The 19,537-nt window shown below is 36.0% G+C and overlaps 1 protein-coding gene and 1 non-coding gene across 7 annotated transcripts in view; one reads left to right on the top strand and one right to left on the bottom strand.

Annotated features, from left to right (window-relative positions):
* Positions 1–19,537, top strand: part of Rnf111 (ring finger protein 111) — a 120,887-nt gene that overhangs the window by 4,652 nt on the left and 96,698 nt on the right. The gene's annotated exons all lie outside the window — the stretch shown is intronic.
* Trnav-cac (transfer RNA valine (anticodon CAC)) lies at positions 13,804–13,877 on the bottom strand. The gene has a single exon. It is a non-coding gene; the product is annotated as a tRNA-Val (tRNA).

Raw genomic sequence — 19,537 nt, 5'->3', positions numbered from 1 at the left:
CTGAGGCTGGTTTTGTACTCGCAATCCTCCTGTCTCAGCTCTTGAACCACTGGGATTGCAGGCAGATACCACTGCACCAGACCAAATATGTATTTTTAAAATATACATATCAAAAGTATTGAAGCACTAACAAGATAGTGAGAAATTACTAGCCAAAAAATTGAGAGAAAGCAAAATCTCGTGAATTAAGATTATCATTTGGAGTAAAAGGAGGGATTTGGTAGTACCCCCAAAGCTGTTGAGATATTGAACATCACTTCTGAGTGACCTGAGAGACAAAGGTACAAAAGAGAAAGGAAAAAAAAAAAAAAAAAAAAAAACAGTCTTTTGATGGTACTGGAGATAAAACCCAGGGGTGCTTTGCCATTGAGCTATATTCCCCAACTCTTTTTTTTTTTATTTTGAGGCAGGTCTCACTAAGTTGCCCAGGCTGGCCTTGAACTTGCTGTGACTGGCCTGGAACTTATGATCCTCCTGCCTCAACCTCCTAAGTCACTGAGATTATTACTGGGTGTGTACCACTGCCCCTAGTCAAGGTACAAAATTTGAAATCTAGGATCTGCCAAGGAAGGGACCATCCCAAACTTTGTTTGAGACATTAAGGACTGTTCTGTGGAAGAAAAGATGAACTTATAGTGAGGAAAACCTGGCATGGACTTCAGCTATGCTTGGCATCACACAAATAACATAAAGTCATATCCCAATACCTGTGTCACATTAGTGCCACTGCTATGCAAATATAAATTATCCCTAAAGGAAGATACAAAAGGTAACCTATGTCCACAAATATTTCTACAAATATTTAAAATATTACATTGTCTAGCATTCACTCAATCTCACAAAGAGACAAGATCCCATGAATAGAAACTATCACAAACAACAGAAAACAGGCCCTAGGTTCTGCAGGTAGTAGTATTACCAGATACCTATTTTGAACAAGCAAGTTACTACAACTTAAAACAACAAGAACTTTAAAATTATGAAGTATAATTACAGAATTTAGAGAGTCAGTAGAAATTATAGAATTAAAAATGATATAAATAAACCAAGAAATTGGTTAATAGATTCTTCAGTATATTAGACACATCTGAAGAGAGATTTTGTGATTTATAGGATGAGTCAGAAGAATATGAAGAATGAACTGTAAGGTCTAGAGATATAACTCATTGATAGAGTCCTTGCTTAGCATGTGTGAGGCCCTGGGTTTAAGCCCAGCACATAAAACAAACAATGAACCGAAAGGCAAAAAGATGGAAAGTATAGAAGAAAGCACATTAATTAGTGTCTTAGCAGGAAAGAGATTACAAACTCAAATTAAGTAGGTTGTGTTTTTTATTTGTTTTGTTTTTCCTGGCACTGGGGATTGAACATAGGGTACTGTATCACTAAGCCATAACCCAAGACCTTTTTCTATTTATTTCTTTTTTTGTACCAGGAATTGAATCCAGGGCGCTTAAACACTGCGCCACATCCCAGCCCTTTTTATATTTTATTTAGAGACAGGGTCTCACTAAGTTGCTTAGGGCCTTGCTAAATTGCTGAGGCTGGCTTTGACCTCGCGATCTTTCTGCTTCAGCCTTCTGAGCAACTGAATTTCAGGTGTGCGCCACTGCACCCAGTCTATTTCTTATCTTAAGTCAGGGCCTTCCTAAATTGACCAGGCTAGCCTCAAATGTGCGATCCTACTGCTTCAGCCTCTGAAATATCTGGGATTACAGATGTGCACGACTGCACAACTACTGCTTGACTCAGGTAGCATAAGACAAAATTAATAAAGGATTATTTCATATGTTTTTTGCAGTGCTGGGGATCCAACCGAAAGCATCATGTGTGCCAGGCGGAGCTCTATGAACTGAGTTACATCCTAGCCCAATAAAGTGATTATAAATAAAGCTGTGAGCAGAGTTCAGTGAAATCACAAAAGATAGTACACTTGGGTTAAAATTATTAGAAGCTGTTACTACCTCTGAGCCTCTAGGCAAGGAAGTAATAAATTACTAGAAGTCAGAAAAGATAACTCTATAGGGAGGATTGTATGACAAGCCATGGCTACAATGGGGGAATATAGCCATGGTAACTTCATAGCAGAAAGCTATGGGAGCGGTGGTAGCAGTTAATACACCAGCCTCATCTAGATGATTTATCTATAAAAAAAAGTGTTAGACTTTATAAGATAGTTTAGCAAAGTTATGGACACAGTATTAGTTTCCCATGTACCAGTCATTAACAAGTGAAATTTCAAAAAATCTCATTTAAAATTATTAATATTCAATCAAATTTAAGCTGGTTATATATTTATACCATAAAATAATAGTTAATTTACAATAACATCAAAATATCAAGTACTGGGCTGGGGTTGTAGCTCAGTGTGGAGTGCTTGCCTAGTATGTATGATGAGGCTCTGGGTTCAATTCTTAGCACTGCATATAAATAAAAAAATAAAGATCCATCAACAACTGAAATTTAAATAAAAAATTATCTAGGAACAAAGCCAATAAGTATGTGGAAGATTTTATATAGAAAACCATACAACTTTTTGAGGGAATGAATAAATAAATAAATAAATAAATAAATAACAGGTTAAAGGATTTAAAAAGCTCAATATTGCTGGAAGTGGTGGCACATGCCTATAATCCCAGCAATTTGGGAGACTGAGGCAGGAAGATCACAAGTTTGAGACCAGTACAGGCAATTTAGTGAGACCCTATCTCAAAATAAAAAGGGCTCAGGATGTTGCTTGGGTTTGATCCCCAGTACCACAAAAATAAACAAATAAATAGCTCAATATTGTAAAGCTAGCAATTCATCCTAATTGATGTATTTATTGATGTATTTATTCAATACAGTCTGAAGCAGAATACTACCTTGTTTTTATAATAGAACTAGAGAAATTCATTCAAATTTTATGTGGAATGCAATGATAAGAATAACCAAAACCTGTTTACTTATTTATTGAGTGCTGGGTGATCAAATAAAGTGCCTCACACATGCTACCAAAAACCTCTGAAGAACAAAAACCAGGCATCAGCACTTGTTCTGTGGTAGGTCAAGCATTATTTTAAAATGTGGAGTTAGCAAGGGATTGACAAACCAGTGGGACAAAATAGATCAAAAACAGATTCATGCACTTGTTTTTTGCCCAATCTAGCACCACAGAGCAGTGGTGTGAGGACAGTTTTTTTTTTTTTTTTTTATAAATCACACTGGAATTGCTGCTTTACATCAAACACTAGAAATCAATTCCCTTTGGATTGTAGATCTGAATATGAGGGCGCAACAATAATGTTTTTAGAAGATTATCATGCTAGGAACACATGCTAGGAACACACACCCACAATGTCACTGTGAATAAATATAAAATGAAAAATATAAGCAGGGAAACAGGTAAGATGTAATCAGACTACATACAATGAACCGCGAACCAAGGACATTAACAGGCAAGGACATCAGCACCTTAATGCTTTGCATTTTTCTAGAACAAATGCAGACAACAATGAGGCTTTTGTGTTATAGTAGAGTGCCTGGCTGCTGACCCTAGAGTGCCTGACCCAGAAAATGGGTTGTTGCTGTTGTTGTTTGTCTTATTTTGATTTTCCTTTTTTGCAAAGGAGACATATGACACTTTAGTCCTTAGATTTGTCTCTTCAGAGATCAATTACAAGAATATTGTCAGGATCTTGGACTTGGAAAACATTTATTTGCAAATACACAAAAAGCACCAACTACTAATGAAAAGATGTTTTTATTTATTTTTTAGTTTTTGGTATTGGGGATTGGGTATTAGGGGTGCTTTACCACTGAGCTCTATTCACAGCCCTTTTTATTTTTTGAGACAGGGCCCCTCTAAATTGCTGAGACTGGTCTTGAACTTGCAGTCCTCCTGCCTCAGCCACCAAGTCACTGGGATTACAGGCATGCATCACTCTGCCCAACCAAAGGAAGGATTAATATAAATGACTACATTAAAATTAGACTTTCTGCTTATGAAATGATAGCATTAATAAAGTATACAGCAGCCAGGCACAGTGGTACATGCTTATACTCCAAGCAACTGGAGGATGAGGCAGGAGGATCATAAGTTCAAAACCAGCCTTATCAACTTATGAGGACCTAAGCAACTTAGTGAGACCCTACCTCAAAAAATAAATAAATAAATAAAACGATCTGGGGATGTGACTCAGTGTTAAGCGCCTCTGTGTTCAATCTCTGATACCAAACCAAACCAAACCAAACACCTATACACACAAAAAAGCTGTAATACTATATTCATAAACCCCAACATAATGCCTGAATCAGAGAACTTAATAATATCCAGGTTAGACAAGGGACATGTAGTAACTGGAACTCTTGTAACCGTCGGGCATGGGAATAGCTACAACTACAATAGCAAAATATTTAGAACTATCAAGAAAATTACATAACTATATATTATTTGACCAGAAATTGACTTCTAATAGAGGCTCTAAAGAAAAACAAATAGTCATGTGCCACATAACATTTCAGTTATCACTGGACTGCATATAGATGGTGGTCCCATTAGATTACATCACCTTATGACCTTGTAACCATCTTAGTTTGTATAAGCATTCTATGATGTTCAAACAATGACAAAATCACCAAATGATGGAGTTCTGAGAACATATCCACATCATTAAGCAGCACATTATCCTGCAATGAACAGCAGTGTTTCCAATAGCAAACAACCTAGAAGTATTCCAATATCAATTAACAGTAAAGTGGATAACAAATTGTGATACATTTATACAATGCAATACTCTACAGTAATCTGAAGCAATTATAATTTTTGTTGCAATGTGATAAATCTAACAAAAATGATGCTGAAAGAAACCAAATATAAAAGAATATAGGGACTGGGATTGTGGCTCAGTGGTAAAGCCCTTGCCTAGCATGTGTGAGGCACTGGGTTTGATTCTCAGCACCACATATAAATAAATATATAAAATGTCCGTTGACAACTAAAAAAATCTTTTAAAAAAAGAATATAGTTGGACCATTTATCTGATTGAAATACAGGTAAACTAAATTATAATATTTAGAGATATATATCAAAGTGGTAAATCTATAAAGGAAAGCAGAAAAGTGATTGCTGGACTGGGGGTATAGCTTAGTGGTAGAGTGCATTCTTAGCATGTGCAATGCCCTGCATTCAATACCCGAGCACCAAAGAAAGAAAAAGTTAAAAGGAAATAGAAGAAAAAATGAAAAGAAAGAAAAAAAGAAGAAAGTGATTGCCGACTGGGAAATGAAATTGATCAATGAAGTCCATTATTATTATTATTATAATGTATCAATAAAATTATCTTAAAAAAAGAAGTGACATAAAATTCAGGATAGTGCTTAATCTTTGTTGGAATTGGGCAGTCTTGTGCAGGGCTTCTGATGACAAATTCTATTTTTTTTTTTTTTTTTTTTTTTTTGGTACTAGGGATTGGACCCAGGGATGCTTAACCACTGTACCACATCCCTCTCATTTTCTATTTTTTATTTTGGGACAGGGTCTTGCTAAGTTGCTTAGGGTCCCGCTAAGTTGCTATGGTTGGCTTTGAACTTGAGATCCTCCTGCCTCAGCCTCCTGAGCAGCTTGGATTATAGGCATGCATCACCGCCTCCAGCAGTATTCTACTTCTTGATTCAAATGGTGGTTACATGAATGTTCACCTTAATAATAATTTATCAATGTATTTGTTTTCTAAAATCTCTATGTATATTACATTTGTAATTTACAAAGGTTTAAAATTGAAAACATGGATTTGGGGCCATTTAAACATGGATTCAAATTCTACTTTTGAAGTTAACAGATAGTGATATACTTTTATCTTAAAACTCATCTTGCTAGGCATGGTGCTGCATTCCTATAATCTCAGAGACAAGAGGCTGAGGTAGAAGGATCAAACATTCAAGGCTAGTCTGAGCACTTAGTGAGACCCTGTCTCAAAATAAAAATGAAAAAGGGCTAAGGGAATAGCTCATTGGTAGAAACGCCCCTGAGTTAAATCCCCAGTGCCACAAAAATAACAAAACAAACCTCCTCATCTTAAATAATTTATTTAAAAGTGTCTAACATGCCTGGTGTGGTGGTGTACACCTGTAATCACAGGGGCTCTGGAGGCCAAGGCAGGAGAATCACAGGTTCAAGTCAGTCTCAGCAACTCAGTGAGGCTGTAAGAAACCTAGCAAGACCCTGCCTCAAAATTTTAAAATTTTTTTTAAAAAGAGGGGGAGCTGAGATTGTGACTCAGTGTTACTTTCCTAGCACATGTGAGATACTGGGCTTGATCCTCAACATCACATAAAAATAAATAAATAAAAGTTATTGTGTCCATCTACATCTAAAAAAAGGGGGGAGGCTTGGGATGTGGCTCAGTGGTTAAGTACCCTTGGATTCAATCCCTGTTACCAAAAAAAAAGTGCATGTAATGAGGGCTCAATTTTGTTACTTTTCATTTCCTTCTTGTGTCTGTTGGACCCACCAAATTGTAAACGCCTATATGATAATAATCTTCCAAGAGGTTATGGTAGTCAGCCTCCAAGATGGTCCCCAGTGAGCTTCTGTTATTCACACCATCAAGTAGTCTCCTTTCCACGTTGAATAGGACTAAGCTGTACAACTAAAAGGATACTGAAGAAATATGAATTGAATTCTAAGACTAGGCCATAAAGAGATTGTGGCTTCCATCTTCCCATCCCTTGGATAGTTTGCTCTTGAGGAATTCAGTTGCTATGTTGTGAGGATACTTAAGTAGTCTAAGAAGTCCACGTGGCAAGGAACTGAGAACTTTTGACAACATCCTGTATCAACTCACCATCCTTTTGAGTCAGCTCTCTTGGAATGGGATCCTCCAGCCCCAGTCAAGTCTTAAATAATGCAGCTCTAGCTGATATCTTGACTGAAAGTTTATGAGAGATTCTGAGCCTGGATCTCCCCACTCAAGCCACTCCCAACTTCCTGACACGCAATTACTGTGTAAAATATTTTTTAAATTTTTTTGTTATGCTCTTACATGATTTAAAAAAAATTTAGATGTTGGTAGACCTTTATTTTTTTCATTTATTTATATGTGGTGCTGAGAATTGAACCCAGTGCCTCACACAGGCTAGGCAAGCGTTCTATCACTGAACCACAACTCCAGCCCCTCTTATATGATTTTTATGAAGTAAAATAAATTTTACAGTAATTATTATAATACAATACAAAGGAGCAAGAATGTAGCAAACAGGAATCTGATTTATTCCGAAATTTGTCTTTGGGCTAGATAGATGATTTCCAAGAGATGGATTAAGAAGCAAAAAAGTAGGCTGAGATATTAAAGCAGGAAAAGGAGAATTCTCAGAGCTGGAATGGGCAAAGAAAGGACTGTGTATTGAGGTAAAAGTCTTTACTCAACAAGGTTTTATCAAGAATGCAACATTTGTTTTCAAGATCTGTCATTAGAATGTCAATTCTATGTTCTTCATGAGTCAATAGATAAGAGAGATAAAGACACAGGAGGCCCTAAAGGATACACAGTCTAGTAGAGAGACAAGCAAATTGACGTTATTGACTATTCAATATAAATACTGAACTACTTTAAAATGATGGAGACAGAGAAGCGCTATGGAAACAAGGTGTAGTGACACATACCTGTAATCCCTGTGATTCTGAAGAATGGAAGAAGTGGTAATAAAGGAAGAATCAGCATATGGAGCAACAGGAGACATGAGAGAGCCTGTTGTAGTCAAAATTGCAAATATGCTACAAGGGGATACCAGTAGTGAGGAATAAGACTGGAGCGGCAGCCTGGAGTTTCCCACATATACTGTGGTAAGAAAGGAGGCAGAAAGACCAGTTAGGGAGCTGTTGATGTGTTAAGGTGGAGTGGGAAGGGGTGAATTACAGAAGCAGAAACCATAGGTCTTAGTCATCAGATGGATATGGGATGATATTCACTGAGATATTATAGAAATAGATTCATAGTGAAAAGGGGATTAGAGTTGAGTTTAAAGTTAGAAACATTAAGGTTAGGAACCTTAAGGCTCAACTGTATATGTGGCTAAGCAGTAGAGCTCTTGCCTAGAATGTGAGAGGCCCTGGGTTTGATTCCTAGCACTGAAGGGAAAAAAAAAAAAAAAAAGGGTGAGTGATGAGGAGGAAAGGACTGAAAAGGAAATTCTGAATTTTCAATCCTGTCTCTTCTTTTACAGTTAAGATTTCCAAAAGAGGTTCCTACTTTTGTGGCTTCTTCCTTCCTAAACTCCCATTTCCTCTTAACCCACTTTGGCATGACACTGTCCCTAATATTGCAATGAATTTACTCTTGTTTGTCAGCAACCTGTTAACTGCTCTACTTAATGTATGCTTTATGTCCTATGTTCCTACCACCTCTCATCATTTCATGTGGACAATACTTGCTGTTTGAAACTCCTTTCCCTCTGTTCCACTTTCCTCTTAGCTCTGTAAATATACGGCTTTCTTTATAGATTCTCTTTATTTCTAAGACAGTATCCAAATGTCCCAATTCTCAAGATTGTATGATAGATACATATGACTCAATTAACACACCTTTCTATCCCCCTTTCCTAGCTTTGTTCTGCTATAAAGGTTGGAAAAATGAAACACTCAATTCTTTATCTTTCTTGAAGTTAAGGATGTCCATTTGATATAGTTTAGGACCATGAGCTACAGACAGAAATCTCAGGAGAGTTTCCCCTTGCCATTAAGAAAACTACCTGATAGAGCTGGAAATGTGGCTCAGTGATAGAGCGCTTTCCTAGCATGTGCAAGGTCCTGAATTAAATTCCTAGCACTGCAAAAAATCATTAAATTTTAAAAAGACAACCTGAAAGAAGAGTTTTGCCTTTCATTCTTTTTACCTTTCTCTTGCCTAGAACATATATGTAAAGTTGGAAGTGCACTTAAAATCTTTCAATCATGCGAATAAAACCTACATGACAAAGATGGTTTAGGAGAACAATTATGGTTACTTGCTGGTGTCTTTAAGCCATATGGACAATGAACTTCCTGCCTCCAGTCTTTTTTATTACATAACATAAGTAAACTTAATGTGTTTAAATTACTCATAGTCAAGTCAAAATCCTGATAGAAGTTTGTATTCTGGACATTTTGTCTCCTTCTTTTCCATTACTCTTTAGAGAAATCTTATCTACCATCTTGACTTCAATTATCCATAGGGACTTGACTTATAAAATCCACATCTCTGAGTTTCAGACCAAAATATCCACTTGCCTACTGGATATTTCCACTTAGATTTTCACCTAAGTAAAATTCAATAATTTCACATTTTCTTTTGACTTTCAGCTTAAAAGAACAGGTATTTTCTTAACCGTAACCAAATACCTTAAAGAATAAACATACAGAAGTTATTGCTAGACAAAACACTAAAATGATAGTCTAGATCCAGAAATTCCTGGGTTGGAGAATATATGACTGTGGAGTAGTTACTGCCAAAAGTTGAGATTGGAACATGAGATCTAAGGACTACATTCTGCAATGAATGATTCTACCAGACTCCCAGAAAGGTAGACTGTCCTTTCTTGTTATTGCAATCTGAATAAGCAGCCTTGAGTTCAACACATTTCAGTTAAGATTTTTATCTTTCACCATTTTGGTGGAGGGGGTCTAGCTCTACTACAGCTTTATTGCTATTTTAATTATGATACATCTTTGAATATTTTAATTTAAAACATAAAAATGATCACCAGTTTTCTGTGTATGGTTGAACTAGTCTGGATTGAAAGGCTTGTCTATGTCCAAAGATTACTGAGGGATCACATAAGTGATTCACTATTCACTATTAAACTTTAAAAAAAAAAAGCAGTGAACAAATACATAAAAGATCAATTATATGAATAAATGTGGGTCCTCAAAGCCTACCTTTGTTCTTCATGGTGGTCAGCAGTCCAGGATGGTGATGGAAATGAAAAATCTGCCAGGCCAGGGGTTCCAGAACGAAAGACTAGCTGGCTTTATGTTATTTTAAAGCTGCAGTGAAGCGAGGTAAGGCAAACACAGCTGCGCTCTAATGCACACTATTGCCATATGGGGAAATCCTTCCTGTGCCATGATTTAATACTCTTGTGTTCCAGTTCAACGGCATTCTGGAAGTTTCAGTGCGTCAGGTCTTGCCATGACTTTTCTTCCCTTTTTCTCTCTCCCTCCCCACTGTGGTACTAGGGATCAAACCCAGGGCACTGAGCATGCTAGGCAGGTGCTCTATCACTAAGCTACATCCCCACCTTGCTGTAACTTTTTAAAGGATCAAAAAATTTCTTTGAATTTTATAACTCATATTTCTTGGGCTTGAGTAATATTTAATTAAGTTACATAATTAGAATAACACATGTAACTGGAAAAACAGGTTTTGGAACAATTCCATCTGACTCATGGTAAGCAGACAGTCCAGTTTTTTGACAGCAGATGTGCATGGTCATTCTAGAGAGTAGCAAACTAGTTGTAAGTGTTTGATATGCCCTGGGTACCAGATACCCCATTTCACAAAGGGATAGTGAATATAGACTAAGAAGATGAGTTAGGAAAGAGAAGGTCAGTCAGGAACATTTTTACTCAATATAAATATGTAGGGCTGAGTTTGTGGCTCAGTGGTAGAACACTTGCCTAGCATGTGTGAGGCTCTGGGTTCAGTTGTCAGTACCACATATAAACAAGTGAATTAAAAAAAAGTTTCATCAACAACTTAAGAAATATTTTTAAAAAATATGTAGACCATACGAATTTGTTCTGTGTTGGAGTTTGGGAGGATCTCTTCAGATGTTCACATTTTCTTTAATTACTTTCTGCAGTTGCCATATCCTTACAGGCAAGTTCCTCAGTTGTTATAAGGATTTTTCATCAATAACTTTAAATGGATACCCATGCAAAGATAATGCTGTGTTACTTTCCTCTTCCTAGACGCCCAGGTAGTTAGGTTGTAATCTCTATAGTAGTTTGGCTGATGGTACTTGGGTGGAACTGATGTAAGCCATTTTCATGCGTTGCCTTTCAAAACAACTTGGGCAATCTTCCAGTTTTATCTTTACCTCTGTTACCTTGAAGGCCTCATGATCGAGATATATGCCTACAAGATGGCAGAGATTTACCTAAACTACAAGAACTGGCACAAACTTGAGAAATAAACTTTGTCACATTAAGTCTCTACAATTTGAGGATTTGTCCACGTGGCAGATGATGTTTGGTTACTGTAATTCATACAGCAGCTCACATAATACATGTAGTTGATAAGGTGGATTGCCCATAGAGTACAACTGGGTGATTGCAAAACAATTGTGGAATGAAAAACTTTCATGACACACCCTATTGCAACAAAAATTTATATACAATCATGTTTTGCTTAACGATGGGGATATGTTTAGAGAAATGTGTTATTTCATCATTGCGTGACCATCATAGAATGTACTTACACAAAATAAATGACTACAAAGTCACTAGATAAAACAATTTTATGGGACCATCATCACATATGGTGTCCATTGTAGACCAAAACATTATTATGCAGAGGATAACTGTATACCTGTATAAATATACCCAGATCAAGACACAAAACATTTTTAGCATCCAAGAAGAATCCCTTATACATCTTTCCAGTCAATACCTACCCTCTTCAAGATAACCACAGTTCTGACATATCATGATCCATTAATTTTCTCATCCTTCAACTTTCACATAAATAGAGTCATGTAATATTTACTCTTTCTTTTTGGTTTGTGAAATTAATCTATTTTGTTGTATGTATCAATAATTTCTTCTTTTTATGCAACTTTATTTTTAATTTAATTTCTTGTGGTGCTGGAGAGTTCTTTTTATATTGCTGTGTAGTATTACATTTTATGATTTTACCACATTTGTTTATTAATTTTCCTCTTAATAGACATTTGGGCAATTTCCAGTTTGGAGCTGTTATGAATAAAGCCAAGAAATAATGCTAAGAAAATTCATGTATATATCTTTTGCAGATATATGCTCTCAGTTTTTTTTTAAATACAATATATCTAGAAGTAGAATTACTGGGCATAAAATAGGCATATTTTTGGCTTCAGTAAACTCTACTAGTTTTCCAAAATGGTTTGTGACTTCCCTGTTTAATCTCTTTTTTTCCTTCTTTTTCTTTTGGTGCTGGGGATTGAACCCAGAGCCTCACTTATGCTAAGCATATACTCCAACACTAAGCTACACCTTCAGTGCTTGTTTACTCTTCTTAAAGATATATTTTGATGAACAAAAGTTCTTAATTTTAGTGAAATCCAACTTAACATTATTTTCTGTATGGTCAATGTTTTCTGTGAACTACTTAGGAAAATTTTCTGCCACAACACCATGGATATTTTCTCTTATCTTCTAGAAGTCTGGTTGTTTCGAATTTTTACATTAAATGATCCAATTGTAATCTATGAATTAATTTCTTATATGGTACAAAGTAGGGATCATGGTTCTTTTTTTATCCATTTGAATATGCAAACTGATTCAGTGCCATTTGTCAAAAAGATTATTCTTTCTTTGTTGAATTGTAGTGACATCTCTATCATAAATCAAGTGATTGTATATATGTGGCTTATGGTAGAGATTACCCAGTCTTGGGTATCTGTTATAGCAGTGTATGTACACACACGCACACACACACACACACACTCACTTGATTTGCTATAGAAAATATTCATGACTAGGTAATTTACAAAGAAAAGAATTTTATTTCTCACAGTTCTAGAGACTGAGTCTAAATCAAGGTGCCAATAGGTTATGTCTGGGAAGTGCCAGCCCACACTTCTAAGACAGCTCCTTGTTGCTATGCTCTTGAAAGGGAAAAAGCACTGTCCTCACATGGTGTAAAGGATAGAAGGCAACAAAAGGGCCTAGTTAGTTCTCTCTAACCCCTTCCATAAGGTACTGAACCCATCAATGAAAGCTCTTACTTCATGGATCAATCAACCACTAACAGCCCCATTTCTTAATATTGTTGCATTGGGGATTAAGTTTGAACATGAATTTTGAAGGGGACATTTCACAGCAATGTGGGTCTATTTCTGGAGTCTGTTCTGTTCTACTAGTCTTTTTGTCTTTTTGCCAATATCACACTGTCTTAATTTCTATAGTTTGATATTGTCTTGTTATTTGCTAGTGTAAACCTTGCAGCTAATCTAAATTCTTTGTATTTCTTATTCCCCCATTCATCCCTAATATACACACACAGCTTGCTGGGATTTTGAGTGTCTTTGATCTATACATCCAGAGTCACTAGTATTATAGTCATGCATCACTGTATTGGTCTTGGTATGTCATTTTTAAATGCTATTGTATATGGCATTATTTTAAAGTTGTAATGACTAATTGTTGATAGTTTGTAGAAATACAATTGATTTTTGTTTGTTAACCCCTTATCCAGTAGCTTTGGTAAAATAAGTTAATTCTTTTTCCAGTACTGGAGATTGAATGTGGGGGTGCTTTACCACTAAGTGACATCCTCAGTCCTTTATTTTTTACTTTTTATTTTGAGACAGGGTCTTGCTAAGTTGCTGAGCCTGGCCTCTAACTTGCCATTCTCCTGCTTCACCCGCCTGAGTTGCTATTAATGGTTAATTCTTAATTGTAGATTAATTTTGGATTTTCTACTTTTATAATTATGTCATCTATGAGTAAAATCCATTTTTCTTCTCTTTCAATTTTTATACCCTTTATTTCTTTTTCTTGCCTTATTTTAAATCCCTAATTTTACTAGACTTCAGCCTAATGTTGGATAGAATTAATGGCAATGGATATTAGTATCTTTTTTTTTTTTGTGGTGCTGGGGATTGAACCCAGGACCTCATGCTTGTGAGGCAAACGCTCTACCAACTGAGCTATATCCCCAGGCCTTAGTATCTTATTTTTGACATAATATTTTTTTTTCCTGAGGATTGAACCCAGGCCTGGTACATTCTAGGCAAGCACTCTACCTTTGAGATATTTGCTCAACACTGGCAGTGGATATTAGTGTCTTCTTTTCAACATCCTAAGAAAAGTATTTAATATTTCACCATTAACTTTGAGATTAGTGAAAGGGTTTTTAAATAACTTCTCTTAGATTAGAGAAGTTCCTTTGTATTCCTATTACAACACAGTCCTAATTTGTATCTCTGTGAAATTGAATAAATGTCTTCATATATGTTAAGTCTCACCTCTGTTTCCTTTTTGGTGGACTGCCTTTTATATTCTCTGATAACATTTTTATAAGTTGTTGAGATTTTTCTTTTTAATAGAATCACTCATATATCAGGGAATTTTTAGGACATGATTCCAAACATCTTACCCCAGATTGTCCATATAATAAAAACTTTAAAAAAAATTAACAATAAATCAATTTTTAAAATGATGACAAAATGAAGACAAAACAGGTTTATCAATGAATGTAAAGGGACTTATTTTATCTAGTAAAAAAAGTTCTGAAATTGGTTCATAATTTCAAAACCTTTCTATAATGTTTATAAGAATATGTTTAAAATGAATTACTAGAAAGGTTGTGAATAAAAGGAGGAATGTGTGTCTCAAACGTGGCCACCATCTATTTTTCTCTTTATATATACACGTCACTCTGTCATTAAGATAAGGCATCTATTTCTCCACCTTCTTAAATCTGAGCTGGCTGTTACTGCCATGATGAAGAGACCAGGACAGAAATGACAATATGTCTATTCTCAGCCTAATTTTTAAGTGGACTGAAAATTTTCACCTCTTTTCTTAGAACTCTTGCTCTAGGAAAAGACAACCACTAGGTAAGAAGTCTGACTACCCTGAGAACGCCATGTCATGAGAAAGTCCAATCTAAGCACACAGATTATATACATAGGAAGAGTCTTGGTTATCCCCCGCCTACTTTTAAAAACTGAAGTATAATTGAAATGCATTAGCCACTAATCGTTTTTAAATTGTGCAATTTAGTGACATTTAGTACATTCTCAATATTGTTCAATCATCACTTCTGTCTAGTCTAAGAAATTTCCATTGTCCCAAAAAAAAACTCCATAACCATTAGTAACTCCCATTCCCCATGTCCTCCCATTTCTAGCCCCTGACAATGACTAGTCTTTCTGTCTCTATGAATGTTAAGTCAGCTTTTTGTCACTGTAACCAAAATACCTGACAAGAACACCTTAGAGGAAGAAAATTTATTTTGGGCTCAAGGTTTCAGAGACTTGATCCATGGTCAAACAATTCCATTGCTTTGGATGTGAGGTGAGGAAGATCATGACAGAAGGGTATAATGGAAGAAAGCGGCTCAGTTCAAGGCAACCAGAAGCAGAAACAGTTCAAGGAGCCAGGGATAAGATACATAATCTCCAAGGTGCCCTCAGTGACCTATTTCCTTCAGCCATGTCCCACCTGCCTATAGTTCCCACCTAGTAATCCATTCAAATCATTAATCCATCAAGTGATTAATATAATCATTTTTCCTCTGAACATTACTGCATTGTGGACATGAGTTTTTTGGGGGACACTGCACATCCAAGTCATAACATTGAACCTATTCTATTTCATGTAAATGGACTCAAATGGTATGTGATCTTTGGTATTTGGCTTCTTTCACTTAGTATAATTTTTTGTGTGTGTGTGTGGTGCCAGGGCTTGAACTCAGGGCCTTGTACATGCTAGGCAAGCACTTTACCAACTGAGCTATATACCCAGCCCATCTCTTAGCATAATTTTTTGAAGGTTCATCTATACCTACATATATTTAACAATTAAATTCTGCCATCACAAAGGTGGATTGGAAGCCATATTGGATATCCAGCTGATTCAGGTCTTTAGATGACTCTAGCCTTAACTGCCATCTCTGATTGTAAACACATAAGAGATCCCAGGTCAGACTGACTTGACTGAGTCCAGGCAATGCACAGAAAGATGAGTAATAACTAACTTTTATTTTAAGCCACTAGGTTTGGGAGGGATACTGAGCTTGTTACAAGTAATAATTAACTGAAAGAAAGGACAAAAGTATTTAAGGCAATGTAAATGAACAAATGTAAGTAACAGACCCTTTGAACTTAATACCCAATGAAATTTAGTCAGAAAATAAAACTAGACAAATAAGAGCATTTATAGTTATCAAAAAGGGAACAAATCATAATCAAACTCCATTTTAAAAATATTTTTAGTTGTAGATGGACACAATACCTTTATTTTATTTATTTATTGTGTGGTGCTGAGGATTGAACCCAGTGCCTCACAGGTGCTAGGCAAGTGCACTATCGCTGAGCTACAACCCTAGCCCTCAAACTCTATTTTTTGAACATTTATGTACAATATAACATAGCATCAACATTCTTAAAGCAAAATCATCAAGAAATATGAGGAGAAATAAATTTAAATTCATTTTTAGGAAATTTTCCAAAATTGACACCAGTAGAGAAAAAATTTTACTTTTTCACTACTTGGGGATTGAACCCAGGAGACCACTGAACTACATCCCTAGCCTTTTCCATTTTTTTATTTTGGGATGGGGATAAGGTTGACCTTGTGTCTGTAGTCTCTCTCTTTATTTCTATTTTTGCCTTAAATTCTATTTTGTCTACTATTATTTACTGTTAGCTTTCTGAGCATATATATTTCCTGTTATTTGTTATTCCATCAACTTTATTTTCAATATTTCTGTTGTTTTGTTTTAGAATTTTCTCCTATAAGTAGTATATAGTTGAATATTTTTAATTTGATGTTTTTATTATTTAATGAGTAAGTTCAATGATTTACATTTATTTCAATAACTAATATCTTTTGATTTATATGTGTATATTGTGTGATTCTGGCACTCTTTTTTTCCTTCTTTTTTTTTTCCTCTTTCTCTGCTTTATGTAGGATTACTAAAGTTTTTTTTTATAGTTCCCCTTTGTTTTTCCTGTGCTAACGTAGAAACTGTAAACTATATTTCTTTTCTTTTAGTCATTATCTTAAATGTTTGACTTACCTGTTTGTATGAGTTATCTATTGTCTAGAAAAGTACTCCAAAACACAGAGGTCTAAGACAACAGTCAGCATTTGTTATTTCACAGTTTCTGTGGGTAGTAAGTTCAGGAGTGGCTTAATGGGATGCTACTGGCTATGGGTCTCTCATGAGGTTGAGCAATATTTGTCTGAGGCTTCACTGGGGCTGGAAGAATTCACTCTCAAGAATGGACAATGGGGGCTGGGGTTGTGGCTCAGTTGTAGAGCGCTTGCCTAACATGTGAGGCACGAGTTTGATTCTCAGCACCACATATAAATAAATGAAAAAAATAAAGGTCTATCAACATCTAAAAAATATTTTTAAAAGAATGCACATAGATGGCAAGTTGTCATTGAGGCAGGAGACCCAAGTTCCTTACCACATGAAACTTTCATGGGACTACTGGAGAGTTCTCATGAGGTAGCATCTAGCCTCTCTTATGGCAAGGTTTCTCAACTTCAGTAGTACTTACCTTTTGTATTACATAATTTTCTGTGAGAGAGGGGCACTGTTCCATGCAGTTTAAGATATTTAACAGCATCCTTGACCTCTACACACTAGATACCAGTAGTACTACCAGTTGTGATAATCAAAATTGTCTTCCACACTGCAAATGGTTCTCATAATGGAGATAGGGACAAAATCATCCCTGAGAGCCACTGCCCCAGAGCCACTGATTTAATAGAGCAACCAGGATGGAAATTGCCACATCTTTATTGAACTAGTCTCAGAAGTCAAAACTCTGTCAGTTTTTTTTTTTTTTTCCCCCAATGGTGGGGATCGAACCCAGGGCCTTGTGCTTGCAAGGCCGTCTACCAACTGAGCTATATCCACAGCCCTGTCAGTTATTTTTTATTGGAAACACTGGTCAGACATGGTTGAATCATATGAATACCTGGAGGTGAGGATAGGAGGAGGTATTGTTGGAGGCTGGCTACTATACTACTTAATTATAAATTTTTCCAAAAGCCTAAAGCTCTTCAGTGTTTTTTTTTTTTTTTTTTTTTTTTTGGTGGGGGGGGTGGTGGTGCTGGGGATTGAACTCAGGGCACTGAGTCACATCCCCAGCCCTATTTTGTATTTTATTTAGAAATAGGGTCTCACTGAGTTGCTTGGCACCTCACTTTTGCTGAGACTGGTGATCCTCCTCCCTTAGCCTCCTGAGTCACTGGGATTATAGGTGTGCGCCATGGCACCTGGCCTCTTATCCTTTGGATACTGCAGTCATTCATTGAACATTCATTGAACATCCATTGAACACTCCTGCCCACCTTCTCATTATTTTTGTACAGGCTGTTAGTTTAATTTTGGGTGTTTTCTTGTATTTAACAATCAATTGAATTTCACAACATGTGAAGCTCTATATTCTCTCATGTATCTTGAATCCCACTTTTTTTTAATGGTTGCTGTTTTAACTAACATGCTGTGATGAGGGTCAGTGAGGATCAGAAGAGAATAATCTCTTCTATCCTTTGTATTTTGGGGGGATTCTCATCTTAAATGAGAGCATAACCACATTTAGATTTTCTTGTTAAAAGTTATTTTCTTTCAGCAATTTAAAGCAATTATTTCTATGAGTCTAATGATTTTTATAATCTTAAGATATAGGTATCTTGGAGTTAATTTTTTTATACAGTACATCTTTGATGTTCTTCAGTTTTGCTTATAAAGGTGGGTTTTTCATTGTCCTGTGAAAATTCCCTTTCAATTTTAAGACCCTTTTGTTTTTTCTGTTCTTGAAGCTATTCAGCTGTTATCGCCTTGAATGTTGTTTTTCTATTTCCCTTATTCTCTTCTGAAATTTCTACTGACTGTGTATGAGGGGTCATGCAACTCCTATTAATTGTACGTCATTTTTCTGCCTTGTCTCATACTTTCGTCTGTTTCTGTGATGTGTTTTGAATGAATTTCTTGGTATTATCTTCCAATTCACTAATTATCTCAACTTTGTCCAGTATTAATTTTACCCATCTTGTTTATTTGTTTCTTTTTTCTTTTTGTGTTTGTGGTGGTGGGGATAGAACCCAGAGCCTGGTGCACTCTATCACTGAGCTACACTCTCAGTACCTCTTTTAAAATAGCATCACTGAGTATAACTTACATATCATTTAAAATGTAAAATTTAATGATTTTTGTAAATTTATGAAGTTTATCCTTTCTGGTTTGTTTGAGACAGGTCTCACTATGTTGCCCAGGCTGGTGCAGAACTCCTGGGCTCCTGATCTTCCTGCCTCAGCCTACCCAGTAGTTGGGACTACACGCACATGCCACTGCACCTGGCTAAATTTATGAAGTTATGCAGTCCTCATCACAATCCAGTTTAGAACATTTCTATCACACCAAAATGATCCCTTGTGCCCTTCTGTAGTCTACTTTTGTTTTCCCTCTAGCACCAAGTAACCACTAATATACTTTGTTTCTATATGTTTGCCATTTCTGGATATTTTATATAAATGGAATTAAATGATATTTGTTATATATCTGGATTCTTTGAGGTTCATCTATTTTATAGCCTGCATAAGTTGTTTGTTGATGAAAGTATTCCATTGTACAGA

Source organism: Sciurus carolinensis, chromosome 2, assembly GCF_902686445.1.
Source record: "Sciurus carolinensis chromosome 2, mSciCar1.2, whole genome shotgun sequence".
Lineage (NCBI taxonomy): Eukaryota > Metazoa > Chordata > Mammalia > Rodentia > Sciuridae > Sciurus > Sciurus carolinensis.
Note: the sequence above shows the minus strand (reverse complement) of the source record. Positions and strands in the feature narration are given on the sequence as shown.